The following is a 14,533-nucleotide window of genomic DNA, read 5'->3' as shown; positions in this document are numbered from 1 at the left end:
CCCAGCCGCCAGTCTGCTCTCCGTCTCCTTCAACAAGGAAAGACTGCAACACACTGCCACACTTAGAGATGCGCTTGGCCTTTATAGTGGCCTTAAAAACTTCCCTTGGAATTGGTGTGCCTTTATTAAATTCAACATATTCCACAATCTCTTTGTGAAGGTCGTCTGCAAATACACTGTCTAGCATAGCCTCTGGCAGCAACCTCCAGGCAAAGCCTGATCTTGGTGCCATGAGATAACCATGACCGTGGGTAACAGGGCACGATCAGAAATGGTATGGGTCAGATGCATAACCTTGCACATCCAGAGTGCCACATCCTTCGAGAGTAGCCAATAATCAAGTCTTGACTCCCTGCATGCACATGTGAGTTGTGGGTGCCCTCTACAGTTTGCGGAAACCTGTGTTGCCAGATATCCAAAAGGTCATGGTCATTCATAATAGCCCTCAGATTAGCCATAGCCACAGTTCTGGCCCCGGACGCGCCAGTGTTCTGTCCAGCCGGGGCTGTAAAACACAATTAAAGTCATCTCCCCAACTCAAAACCTGAGGTTCTGAAAAGAGAAACTTGCCCCAAAGAACATCAAAGAAAACCAGGATAGTCCGTATTGGGCCCATAGCAATTAATGGTGGTGAGCCTAGTGTGATAAATTCTTCCCCACAATATGGCATAACAGCATACATTCTTATATAGAACCTCTGCTTTACGAGGATGGCCACTGCATGTGCATATAAAGAGAAGGATGACAATATGACAGGATGAGCAAGCAACACCTAGCCAATGCCTAACCAAGGCACCATCCGGGGTCGCTGTAAATGGGTCTCAGTTAGGAATGCAATGTCCAACTTATGCCTATCAAGATAGTCCAGAACCTGTCTCGTTTTCTAGGAAAGGTTGTTAAGAACCCTGAAGTTCGAGGTCAAACATCGGTAGGACGCCTCCCTCCACTCTACAATATCAACAGTCATTGATACAGCAATAGTTTCACCAGTGAGGACCCTGCCCCACTGCACGAATCGTGTACCCTCCAGACCACAACCCTAGCAATCAAAATGCTTCTCATAATGTACCACAACAAACACTCCCCTTTTAGCTCTCCTCACCACCCACTCATCCTCTCCCTCACAGGAACCCCAACCAACAAAAATAAATAAACATGACCACGATTATAAGACCAGGCATAAAGTGCCCATGACAGGTTGATGGGTGTGTCCCCTGGGGTCCACCATGAGAGACAATGAGTCATCCTCAGTCTGACCCGAGATGCCCAGGACATCATGCAAGACATCATGCAAAGGCCTCTCTTTGAAGTCTCCCCCACTTCAACTAGGTATGAGTACTAGACCTCAAAAGCCACCAACTCAATATACATCTGAACATGTGGATATTCTGTAGCGAAACAGAGAAAGGGGGACAGGGAGATTAATAGAGGTCCAGTGTATGGCCTCCCAAATTACTGAACATATCAAAAAGAGTACACTGTTCCTACATATTAAATGTGCAGACACAGGTTCAGCACCGACAGTTACAATGCTAGAAAGAGCAGGCCCTCACACATCCAAATGTTTCTTTTTAAGCACCTGAGAAGAGATAACAAGCTGAGTGCTTTTGTTTGCCTTTGTTACGTTAGCATGTAGGTGCTGGGTTTGAGATGCCTTCTGGCTAGCATCCGGGTCCAACAAAAGGATTTTTGCTGTTTAAGGGAGGCCTTTGTATTGGTGCAAGCTGGAAGTGAAAATAAGAACAAAACCTGAAAGCAGATAAATTGCGGGTGCTGCTGAATAACCCCCAATGTCAGTAAATTACAGTGGGACAAATGCAGCATATTTCATTGTTACAGGCATAGATCCAGATCAAGAATCATAGCTTTCAAGTTTACCAGGCCCATGTGTGTTGTGCTGCTCCAGCCCAGGGTTTTTCTTTGAATTCTAGGTCATTTTTAAAACAGGACTATAAGTCGCGGAACTCGAAGTTAAAACCTGAAATGAAGCAGCACATCATGCATGGACTTGGGAAATGGCATCTATAAAGAATAGCTTATGGGTTCCTTTCATATCCTGCACTGATGAAAGGGAATACTTAACAAAAAGACAAGTGGAAAGCTGGTGCTGACGCAGAAAGAGATGAAAAGTGCAATAACTACAATACTAGATAGGCATACAAAACTTGCTGTGATGAAGCCTCTGGCTGCACAGGCACTGCTTTCATTTACACTTGCCATAAAGGTTAGCTTTGCACTGTGTGCTCATCAGAGGGCAAGAATTGGATGTACATCTACTCTGCACATGATAATGATCCACAGTCAGGCACTGTGAGAAATGTGTACTGCTAACGGTCACAGGGCTCAAGGCTTTCATTCATGCCCCACCCACCCACAAGATGAACTCACCCAGACAACTGGAGGAGACTCAGTTCATAATATGAAAGGTACATATGTCACCTGAAAATAAAATTATAGAAATATCTGAAAAAGCAGATTTTCTTTGGTAGCGAAGGATGAAGTAAAATATGTGAAATGTAAATGGGGACCACTTTGCTGGGATGGATTACATTCGTATTTTTTACAGTCGTTATTCAGAAATAGGGACCAGCTTCCAAGTCACTTTTAGGACCTCCCACATTTAAAGGCCTTGGTGGGTGATGTGTATAAAGGAGCTGAGATTGCACAGGTTACTGGTAATGTAATGTAAGATGGATTTGTATAGCGCTGCTTGTCACCCATGAGGGTAGCCAGGCACTGAGTAGGTGAGAGTAGGCATGTGGATAAGGACCCAGTGGAGCTCTCAGAGTGGAGCTCTCAGAGGAGTAGTGTGGTGTAGGATCAGCATGGGAGAGCGAGGGCGAGTCTGGCAGCGGGGTTTTGGATGGTTTGAGGTCTGGGAAGAAAATGGGTTTGGATGCCGGTGTAGAGTGGGTTAGAGTAGCGTAGAGTCTTAGTCCAATCTGCTTGTGTTTAGGGCCTGATTGATGGTATATCTGGTGTTCAGTGGGAACCACTTGAAGACTTTATGTAACATGCGGAGGATGTGGAAGCATGCAGGGATGACAGCATTGACCTGGGACTTTAAGGTTAGGTTGGTGTCCAGGATGAGTCCTAGAGTTCCTAGTGTGGTCGGTTAGGGTGGGTCTGAGTTAGGGGGGCCAACAGGCGGAGTCCCAAGGTGAGCTCTTAGTTGCAAAGATCATCACTTCAGTTTTGTAGGTGTTGAGTTTGAGGAAGTTCTCTTTTTCCGATTGGCCATGCTGGCCATGCATTGTTTCATGTTTGTCTTGGTGGTAATGCCGTTGTCTGAGAGGGGAAAAAATTAGCTGGGTGTCGTCAGCATGGGTGATGATGTTGATTCCATAGGATCTGATGATGTTAGCCAGAGGAGTCATGTACATGTCAAAACGTTTAGGGCTGAGTGATGATCCCTGTGGGACTCTACAGATGAGGTCCTTGGGTACTGATGTGAACGATGTGATCCTCACTCATTGTGTTCTTTGGGAGAGAAAAGTAGCTATCCATTTGAGTGCAGGTCCTTGTATTCCCCTTGCGTGTAGTGTACCGATGTGTGTGTGTTGGGAAACAGTGTAGAAAGCAGTGGAGAGGTTGAGGAGGATGAGAGAGGTGGTCTGTCCACGGGCGAGGATGGTGCCTATGTTGTCTGTGGCAGTGATAGTGGGTGGGGGAATGAAAGTAGGACAGTTCTACTGATACAGGGGAACTGAGCTGGATGGTACGAGAGGAATGATGAGAGTGGCAGCAATGTTCATTGCGCCTTAATGTATAGATGCTGGAGGAGGGGTACCTATTAGAAACTGGGTTTCTGGTTGGCAGGGGTATACACCCTGTCCAAGCAGGAACCACAATCCTTGTTAGGGTAAGCCACAAACACACCCTATATCAACCTGTGCTCACTCCCTGGTAGCTTGGCACAGAGCAGGTAGGCTTAACTTAAGAGACAATGTGTAAAATATTTGCAACACTTCTAACAGTAAAGCTGTGAAAACACCACACCAAGGATATCACACCTAGTTAGAAGAATAGAGCTTAATGTAATAAACAAAACAAGGTCAAAATGACAAAAAGCAAATAACTATAAGTTGAGATATGATTTTTTTAAAGAATAACCTTAATTGTAGTACTTAGAAACATACAGCGCCAACTAGGGTTATTTGGTCACACTGCACTGGGTCAAATCTGACAAATCAGTCAGACCCTGTTGCAGCACAGGTCAGATACAGGGCCCAGCCCTGGCCCACTGAAACAGTACATTGGTTCGCAGATGCGACAACATCGAGAACAATATGCGAGGAGCAAAGGTGATCTGTTGGCCCGATGGTGTAGGCGATGCATCAGCTCCGAGCCAGGCAAAGTTGGGGACGCATTGGGATTTAAGGCAATGCTGTGTCCTCGATCCTCTCACCAGCAGGGATGCGGTGGTGTAGATGGAGATGTGCCAGTTCCAAATGATGCAACTGCGTTAACGCCTGGATTTTGGCAGCTACAGCACATTATACCCACTTCAAATGGCCGAGGCCTACCTGGATTTGCACTACTTGGTACGGCAAGACTGTCAATAGCACAGTACAGGTGCTGTAGATGAGGAGGTAAGCAAGCAAGTCCTCGGGGTCAGCACAGCAAGAAAGCAGTTCTTCCAGAGCAGCAGTCCAGCAAAGTAGCACTCCTTTTAGCAGCACAGTAGTCCTTCCTGGCATGATATCCTCAGGGCCAAAAGTTTACTGAGTTGGTAGTGTTTGCGGTCCAGTATTTTGCGTACTTTGGTGCGATGGTTCTGAAAGATGGGAGAAGATTCTAGACAGTGGCTTTGAAGTGCAGAAAATCCCCTTTCTCCTTGCCTTGGCTCCATGCTGGCTGGTGTGACAATACAGGGTAGTTAGGCCTTTTGTGAGGAGACAGGGCACAGCCTATTCAGGTGCAAGTAGGGCTGTACTTAGCTCTGCCTCCCCCCATCAGGTCAGTTAATGTCCCATCAGGGCCCTTCACGTCACACCTACGCTCCCATTGTGTGTGGCTGTCTAGAGGAAATGCACAAAGCCCAGTTGTCACCCTCACCGGGTGTGTATTGGAGACAGGCTGCAGGCATACAGAACTAGGAGCCTGAAAATCCAACTTTCTAAAAGTTAAAAAATATAACAATAAATCAGACTTTACCAGTAAAGAGGATTTATCATTACAATTCTATAGGTACTAAACATGATAGATCTGCCCCTACCCAGTAATGACTTACAGCTTAATAAATATAATAAGCAATCCCCAATATTATCCTGTGAGAGGGGGAAGCCTCACAGTAGTGAAAAATGAAGTTGGGAGTTTTTCACTACCAGGACACGTAAAACTTAAACGTACATGTCTTTCCTTGTAACTACAGAGCACCCTGGGCTACCTAGGGCCTACCTTAGGGGTGACATATATAATAAATGGGGAGTTTAAGGCTTGGCAAGGGGTTTTAAATGCCAAGTCGCCATGGCAGTGTAACACTGCATTAAGGCTACAATAGGAGGCCAGGAACATGTTTAAAGTTCTACTTGTGAGTAGTAAGAAGGGATAACGTTCCTCATCAAGTGGAAAGTGACAGTTGTCCCGCACCCTCAGAAATGACATCACATCCGTTACCGTGACTTCTGGTGCCCCGGAACTGACGTAGGTGTAGGAGGTGTCACGTGGGTTGTGACATCATGAGGTCACGTGTTAGTCATGTTCCAGAGTACTAGTCCCTGTGTCTAAGTCTATGGGCTGTGTAAAATGAGGGCCCTGCTGGTGTGCAACTTGTTTCTGAGCATAAGAGTACAAGTCTGGGCATGTCAGACATTCAGGACCACGTGGCTGCTTGGGGGCCTCCTCACAGGGCGGAGCATTGGAAATGTAAGGCCAAACCTCCACACGGCTGGCTAATCCAAAAAGAGTGGCTGGGCAAATCTTGCTTTAGTTAGAGCCAGACAATCAATTTAGAAATGTAAACCTAAAAACAGATGCTGGCTCCAAAATTCCAAGGAATAGGACTTAAAGGTGTTCAGCAGATGTCAAAGTATAAAGTGATCATGCAATTTAAAAAAAATTGAAATAGCCAGAAGACAAGCAATGCAAACCTAAAACAGATGTAACCCTAAGTTTTCCAAGGCCAGGGTTCAAAGGTGTTCAGCAGATATCATAGTATAAAGTGGCCAGGCAATTTAAAAAAAAGTTTTGAAATAGACAGAAGACAAGCAGTGCAAATCTAAAACAGGTGTATACCCCAGGCCCTACCAGGACAGCCATCAAAGGGGTCTCAGTAGAGGTTAAATTATAAACTGACCATGCAATTAAAAGTTTGAAACAAACAATAGATAGGCAATGCCCGCCTAAAACAGATGTCTATTTCTAAGCCCCACTCAACACAAAGCCTAGGCATAATTAGCACAAGGAGGATGGTATAAAAGCCCACACATTCACAGACCTCTTTTTTTCTGAGCCACATAACTGAAGTTCGCAGGTACCATCAGGATCTCAAGGCTGAAAACATAAAGGGCAGAACACAGACTCTTCTATTTAAGGTCTGTAATTATGTGTTGAATGTATGTTCTAGTGTAGTTTAACCAAGACGTTACCACCCCACTGCCTTTCCAACCATGTACCAGGAGAGCATAACGCTGATGTTTTTACTCAGAGTTATCAGAGATACACGTTTATAAGGTGTTTAAACAGTTGTTTAACCTCTCGGGTGCCTTGGACGAGGTGGTCTCGTCCCAGCACACGGTTCCCGTGTGCTGGGACGAGACCACCTCGTCCTGCACCGGGCCCACGGGGGAAGCGCTAGTGCTCCCCCCGTGCTCCCCCACCCACACACTCCCCCGGTCAGGGACAAAAGGGGAATCGCTTCCCCTTTCACCCCGACCCTCCCGATCCCCCTGTGACGTCTGATGACGTTAGCACGCGATCACGTGCTGACCTCATCAGATTCCAGCACGATGCGGAAGAGAAATGCTTAGCATTTCTCTTGCGCTCGGGAGGAGGGGGGTGGGAGAGACATCGGAAGAAAGGAAAGGCTTTTCCTTTCTTCCGATGTAATTCTGAGCATTTCTGCTGCCCGGTCGTGATGCGATCGGGCAGCAGAAATGCCCACTAGACACCAGGGAATTTAGTTTTTTTTTAAACTTACATGAGGGGAGCGTCCCCTTGGGCAAGGGTCGCTCCCTGGGGGGGGCAAATAGTTTTTAGGTCATTTCTGCCCCCCCCTAAAATAATTAGGCCGCTCTGCACCCAGGGGGGCAGAAAAGCCCACTGGACACCAGGGAATTTATTTTTTTTCTTTTATGTGCAGGGAGCGACCCCTTAGGCAAGGGTCGCTCCCTGGGGTGGCAAATTGTGCTTAGGCCATTTCTGCCCCCCCTTGGGGCAGATCGGCCTAATACAATTAGACCGATCTGCCCCCAGGGGGGGCAGAAATGCCCACTAGACATCACAGATTTTTTTTTCTTTGTGTATTCTAATAAAGGGAGCGGTCCCTTGGGCAACGGTCGCTCCCTAGGGGGCCATATTATTTTTAGGCACTTTCTGCCCCGTGGGGGGGGGGGGGGGGCAAAAATGCCCACTAGACACCAGGGAATTTTGTTGTTGTTGTTGTTTTTTTCTTTTATGTGCAGGGAGCGACCCCTTATGTAAGGGTCGCTCCCTGGGGGGCCAAATTGTGCTTAGGCCATTTCTGCCTCCAGGGGGGGGCAGAAACCTCTAGTCACCAGGGATATATTTTTATTTACTTTATGTTTTTATGTATGGGGAGCGACCCGTTAGACAAGGGTCGCTCCCCTGGGGGGCAACTTGTATTTAGGCCATTTCTGCCCCTCTTGGCCTATTTTTGTTAGGACAAGGGGGGCAGAAACCACTAGACGCAAGGGATTGGTGTGTGTGTATGTGTGTGTTTTGTTTGGTGGGGCAGCCCCATGGGCAAGGTTCGCTCCCCATGGGGACACATTACTGTTGGCTATTTCTGCCCCCATTGGAGGCAGATTGGACTATTTTTGGAAGGCCCATCTGTCCCCAAGGGGGACAGAAAGCTCGCCAGAGACCGGGGAAGATTTTTTTTTCAAAATGAGAGGGTGGGGTTATGGCCATACCCCTACCCTAAATAAATGGGGCCAAAGTTGTTCTGCCCACCAGTGGGCAGATGGGGCAATTACCCCGATCCACACCCCGGGGGGGGGGGGGCAGAAAGTCTGCTAGATGCCATGAAATAAAAAATAGTGGTGTGGTGACTACCAACCAGTATGGGCCTGGTTATGCCCTCACCCGAACTGAAGGGGCTAACAGTCATTCACACTAAAACATCTTATCCCATGGCAAGCAAGAGGACATTTGATTTTTTTGTTTTTTGTTTTACATTTGGGCCATGAGAGCTTGGTAACTCTCAAAATCGTCCCACTTGGAATGGTGAGGGCTGCATTTCTTTTTACTTTGGGACGCTGCCATGTAGAAAAATCAACTAGACCTAGACACATCTGAAAACGAAACATCTAGTTGATTCCAGGGTGGTGTGCTTAACATGCACCCGCACCATTTCCTTACCCACAATGCCCTGAAAACCTGCAACTTTGCTGGAAAACCCACATTTTTCCCACATTTTTGTGATGGAACCTTCCGGAATCTGCAGGAATCCACAAAATTCCTACCACCTGTATTGTCTCATCTATACCAATAAAATTTCTGCTGCACTTGTCAGCCTAAAAATGTTTTGTTTCAAACTGCCCTTTTGGACCCACTTTGGTTCTCCCTCAATTTCGATGTGTTTTTGGCTCTTCCCTGTCACAAACACTTGGCCCACCTACACAAGTGAGGTATCATTTTTACCGGGAGACTAAGGGGAACGTTGGGTGGTAGGAAATGTGTCCAGGTGCGGTGATCCCACACAGAATTGTGGGACAAATGTGATTTTTTCTCTAAATTTGAGGTTTGCTGAGGATTCTGGGTAAGAAAACATTGGGGGATCCACGCAAGTCACACCTCCCTTGAATCCCTCGGGTGTCTAGTTTTCAGAAATGTCTGGGTTTGGTAGGTTTCCCTAGATGGCTGCTGAGCCCAGGACCAAAAACCCAGGTGCCCCCTGCAAAAACAGGTAATTTTCTATTTGGTAATTTTGATGTGTCCAGATAGTGTTTTGGGGCATTTCCCGTCGTGGGCACTAGGCCTACCCACACAAGTGAGGTACCATTTTTATCTGGAGACTTAGGGGAACGCTGGGTCGAAGGATTCTCAGATTCCAGAACTTTCTGTCACAGAAATGTGAGGAAAAAGTGTTTTTTTAGCCACATTTTGAGGTTTGAAAAGGATTCTGGGTAACAGAACCTGGTGAGAGCCCCACAAGTCACCCCATCCTGGATTCCCCTAGGTCTCTAGTTTTCTAAAATGAACAGGTTTGGTAGGTTTCCCCAGGGGGCGGCTAAGCTAGAGGCCAAAATACACAGGTAGGGACTTTGCAAAAAACACCTCTGTTTTCTTTGAGAAAATGTGATGTGTCCACTTTGTGTTTTGGGGTATTTCCTGTCGTGGGCACTAGGCCTACCCACACAAGTGAGGTACCATTTTTATCGGGAGACTTGGGGGAACGCTGGGTGGAAGGATATTTGTGGCTCCTCTCAGATTCCAGAACTTTCTTTCACCGAAATGTGAGGAAAAAGTGTTTTTTACACGCATTTTGAGGTTTGCAAAGGATTCTGGATAACAGAACCTGGTGAGAGTCCCACAAGTCCCCCCATCTTGGATTCCCCTAGGGCTCTAGATTTAAAAAATGTACAGGTTTGGTAGGTTTCCCTAGGTGGCGGCTGAGCTAGAGGCCAAAATCCATAGGTAGGCACTTTGCAAAAAACACCTCAGTTTTCTTTGAGAAAATGTGATGTGTCCACTTTGTGTTTTGGGGCATTTCCTGTTGCGGGCACTAGGCCTACCCACACAAGTGAGGTACCATTTTTATCAGGAGACTTGGGGAAACGCTGGGTGGAAGGATATTTGTGGCTCCTCTCAGATTCCAGAACTTTCTTTCACCGAAATGTGAGGAAAAAGTGTTTTTTTAGCCACATTTTGAGGTTTGCAAAGGATTCTGGGTAACAGAACGTGGTGAGAGCCCCACAAGTCACCCCATCTTGGATTCCCCTAGGTCTCTAGTTTTAAAAAATGCACAGGTTTGGTAGGTTTCCCTAGGTGGCGGCTGAGCTACAGGCCAAAATCCACCGGTACGCACTTTGCAAAAAACACCTCTGTTTTCTTTGAGAAAATGTGATGTGTCCACTTTGTGTTTTGGGGCATTTCCTGTCGCGGGCACTAGGCCTACCCACACAAGTGAGGTACCATTTTTATCGGAAGACTTGGGGAAATGCTGGGTGGAAGGATATTTGTGGCTCCTCTCAGATTCCAGAACTTTCTGTCACCGAAATGTGAGGAAAAGGTGTTTTTCTAGCCATATTTTGAGGTTTGCAAAGGATTCTGGGTAACAGAACGTGGTGAGAGCCCCACAAGTCACCCCATCCTGGATTCCCCTAGGTCTCTAGTTTAAATAAATGCACAGGTTTGGTAGGTTTCCCTAGGTGGTGGCTGAGCTAGAGGCCAAAATTCACAGGTAGGCACTTTGCAAAAAACACCTCTGTTTTCTTTGAGAAAATGTGATGTGTCCACTTTGTGTTTTGGGGCATTTCCTGTCACGGGCACTAGGCCTACCCACACAAGTGAGGTACCATTTTTATTGGAAGACTTGAGGAAACACTGGGTAGAAGGATATTTGTGGCTCCTCTCAGATTCCAGAACTTTCTGTCACCGAACTGTGAGGAAAAAGTGTTTTTTTTAGCCACATTTTGAGGTTTGCAAAGGATTCTGGGTAACAGAACGTGGTGAGAGCCCCACAAGTCCCCCCATCTTGGATTCCTCTAGGTCTCTAGTTTTCAAAAATGCACAGATTTGGTAGGTTTCCCTAGGTGGCAGCTGAGCTAGAGGCCAAAATCCACAGGTAGGCACTTTGCAAAAAACACCTCGGTTTTCTTTGAGAAAATGTGATGTGTCCACTTTGTGTTTTGGGGAATTTCCTGTCGCAGGCACTAGGCCTACCCACACCAGTGAGGTACCATTTTTATCGTGAGACCTGGGGGAACGCTGTGTGGAAGGAAATTTGTGGCTCCTCTCAGATTCCAGAACTTTCTGTCACCGAAATGTGAGGAAAAAGTGTTTTTTTTCGCCACCTTTTGAGGTTTGCAAAGGATTCTGGGTAACAGAACCTGGTGAGAGCCCCACAAGTCACCCCCATCTTGGATGCCCATAGGTCTCTAGTTTTAAAAAATGCACAGGTTTGGTAGGTTTCCCTGGTGGCGGCTGAGCTAGAGGCCAAAATCCACCGGTAGGCACTTTGGAAAAAACACCTCTGTTTTCTTTGAGAAAATGTGATGTGTCCACTTTGTGTTTTGGGGCATTTCCTGTCGCGGGCACTAGGTCTACCCACACAAGTGAGGTACCATTTTTATCGGAAGACTTGTGGAAACGCTGGGTGGAAGGATATTTGTGGCTCCTCTCAGATTCCAGAACTTTCTGTCACCGAAATGTGAGGAAAAAGTGTTTTTTTAGTCACATTTTGAGGTTTGCAAAGGATTCTGGGTAACAGAACGTGGTGAGAGCCCCCACAAGTCACCCCATCTTGGATTCCCCTAGGTCTCTAGTTTTAAAAAATGCACAGGTTTGGTAGGTTTCCCTAGGTGGCGGCTGAGCTACAGGCCAAAATCCACCGGTACGCACTTTGCAAAAAACACCTCTGTTTTCTTTGAGAAAATGTGATGTGTCCACTTTGTGTTTTGGGGCATTTCCTGTCGCGGGCACTAGGTCTACCCACACAAGTGAGGTACCATTTTCATCGGAAGACTTGGGGAAATGCTAGGTGGAAGGATATGTGTGGCTCCTCTCAGATTCCAGAACTTTCTGTCACCGAAATGTGAGGAAAAAGTGTTTTTTTAGCTATATTTTGAGGTTTGCAAAGGATTCTGGGTAACAGAACGTGGTGAGAGCCCCACAAGTCACCCCATCCTGGATTCCCCTAGGTCTCTAGTTTAAAAAAATGCACAGGTTTGGTAGGTTTCCCTAGGTGGTGGCTGAGCTAGAGGCCAAAATTCACAGGTAGGCACTTTGCAAAAAACACCTTTGTTTTCTTTGAGAAAATGTGATGTGTCCACTTTGTGTTTTGGGGCATTTGCTCCCCAGGGCACTAGGCCTACCCACACAAGTGAGGCACCATTTGTATCGGGAGACTTGGGGGAATGCTGGGTGGAAGGTAATTTGTGGCTCCTCTCAGATTCCGGAACTTTCTGTCACCGAAATGTGAGGAAAAAGTGTTTTTTACCCGCATTTTGAGGTTTGCAAAGGATTCTGGGTAACAGAACCTGGTGAGAGCCCCACAAGTCACCCCCCATCTTGAATTCCCCTAGGTCTCTAGTTTTAAAAAATGCACAGGTTTGGTAGGTTTCCCTAGGTGGCGGCTGAGCTAGAGGCCAAAATCCACCGGTAGGCACTTTGCAAAAAACACCTCTTTTTTTTGGAGAAAATGTGATGTGTCCACTTTGTGTTTTGGGGCATTTCCTGTCGCGGGCACTAGGCCTACCCACACAAGTGAGGTACCATTTTTATCGGAAGACTTGGGGAAACGCTGGGTGGAAGGATATTTGTGGCTCCTCTCAGATTCCAGAACTTTCTGTCACCGAAATGTGAGGAAAAAGTGTTTTTTTAGCCACATTTTGAGGTTTGCAAAGGATTCTGGGTAACAGAACGTGGTGAGAGCCCCACAAGTCACCCCATCTTGGATTCCCCTAGGTCTTTCGTTTCAGGAAATGCACTGGTTTGGTAGGTTTCTCTAGGTGGTGGCTGAGCTAGAGGCCAAAATCCACAGGTAGGCCCTTTGCAAAAAACATCTCTGTTTTCTTGGAGAAAATGTGATGTGTTCACTTTGTGTTTTGGGGCATTTCCTCCCCCGGGCACTAGGTCTACCCACACAAGTGAGGTACCATTTTTATCGTGAGACTTGGGGGAACGCTAGGTGGAAGGAAATTCGTGGCTCCTCTCAGATTCCAGAACTTTCTGTCACCGAAATGTGAGGAAATAGTGTTTTTTTAGCCACATTTTGAGGTTTGCAAAGGATTCCGGGTAACATAACCTGGTGAGAGCCCCACAAGTCACCCCCATCTTGGATTCCCCTAGGTCTCTAGTTTTAAAAAATGCAGAGGTTTGGTAGGTTTCCCTACGTGGCGGCTGAGCTAGAGGCCAAAATCCGCAGGTAGGCACTTTGCAAAAAACACCTCTGTTTTCTTTGAGAAAATGTGATGTGTCCACTTTGTGTTTTGGGGCATTTCCTGTCGCGGGCCCTAGGCCTACCCACACAAGTGAGGTACCATTTTTATCGGAAGACTTGGGGAAACGCTGAGTGGAAGGATATTTGTGGCTCCTCTCAGATTCCAGAACTTTCTGTCACCGAAATGTGAGGAAAAAGTGTTTTTTAGCCACATTTTGAGGTTTGCAAAGGATTCTGTGTAACAGAACGTGGTGAGAGCCCCCACAAGTCCCCCCATCTTGGATTCCCCTAGGTCTCTAGTTTAAAAAAGTGCACAGGTTTGGTAGGTTTCCCTAGGTGGCGGCTGAGCTAGAGGCCAAAATCCACAGGTAGGCACTTTGCCAATAACACCTCTGTTTTCTTTGAGAAAATGTGATGTGTCCACTTTGTGTTTTGGGGCATTTCCTGTCACGGGCACTAGGCCTACCCACACAAGTGAGATATCATTTTTTCCAGAGACTTGGGGGAACACTGGGTGGAAGGAAATTTGTGGCTCCTCTCAGATTTCAGAACTTTCTGTCACCGAAGTGTGAGGAAAAAGTGTTTTTTTAGCCACATTTTGAGGTTTCCAAAGGATTCTGGGTAACAGAACCTGGTGAGAGCCCCACAAGTCCCAACATCTTGGATTCCCCTAGGTCTCTAGTTTTCAAAAATGCACATGTTTAGTCGGTTTCCCTAGGTGGCGGCTGAGCTAGGGGCCAAAATCCACAGGTAGGCACTTTGCAAAAAACACCTCTGTTTTCTTTGAGAAAATGTGATGTGTCCACTTTGTGTTTTGGGGCATTTCCTGTTGTGGGCACTAGACCTACCCACACAAGTGAGGTACCATTTTTATCGGGAGACTTGGGGGAACATAGAATAGCAAAACAAGTGTTACTGCCCCTTGTCTTGCTCTACATTTTTTCCTTCCAAATATAAGACTGTGTGTAAAAAAGTTGTCTATTTGAGAAATGCCCTGTAATTCACATGCTAGAATGGGCATCCCAGAATTCAGAGATGTGCAAATAACCACTGCTCGTCAACACCTTACTTTGTGCCCGTTTTCTTGATACCTATTTTTCACTCTTTATATTTCAGCAAATGAATTGCTGTATACCCGGTATAGAATGAAAACCCACTGCATGGTGCAGCTCATTTATTTGCTCTGAGTACCTAGGGTTCTTGATGAACATACAAGCCCTCTATATATCCCCGCAACCAGAAGAG

The sequence above is a fragment of the Pleurodeles waltl genome, chromosome 4_1, assembly GCF_031143425.1.
Source record: "Pleurodeles waltl isolate 20211129_DDA chromosome 4_1, aPleWal1.hap1.20221129, whole genome shotgun sequence".
Classification (NCBI taxonomy): domain Eukaryota; kingdom Metazoa; phylum Chordata; class Amphibia; order Caudata; family Salamandridae; genus Pleurodeles; species Pleurodeles waltl.
This window is presented reverse-complemented; position numbering follows the sequence as displayed.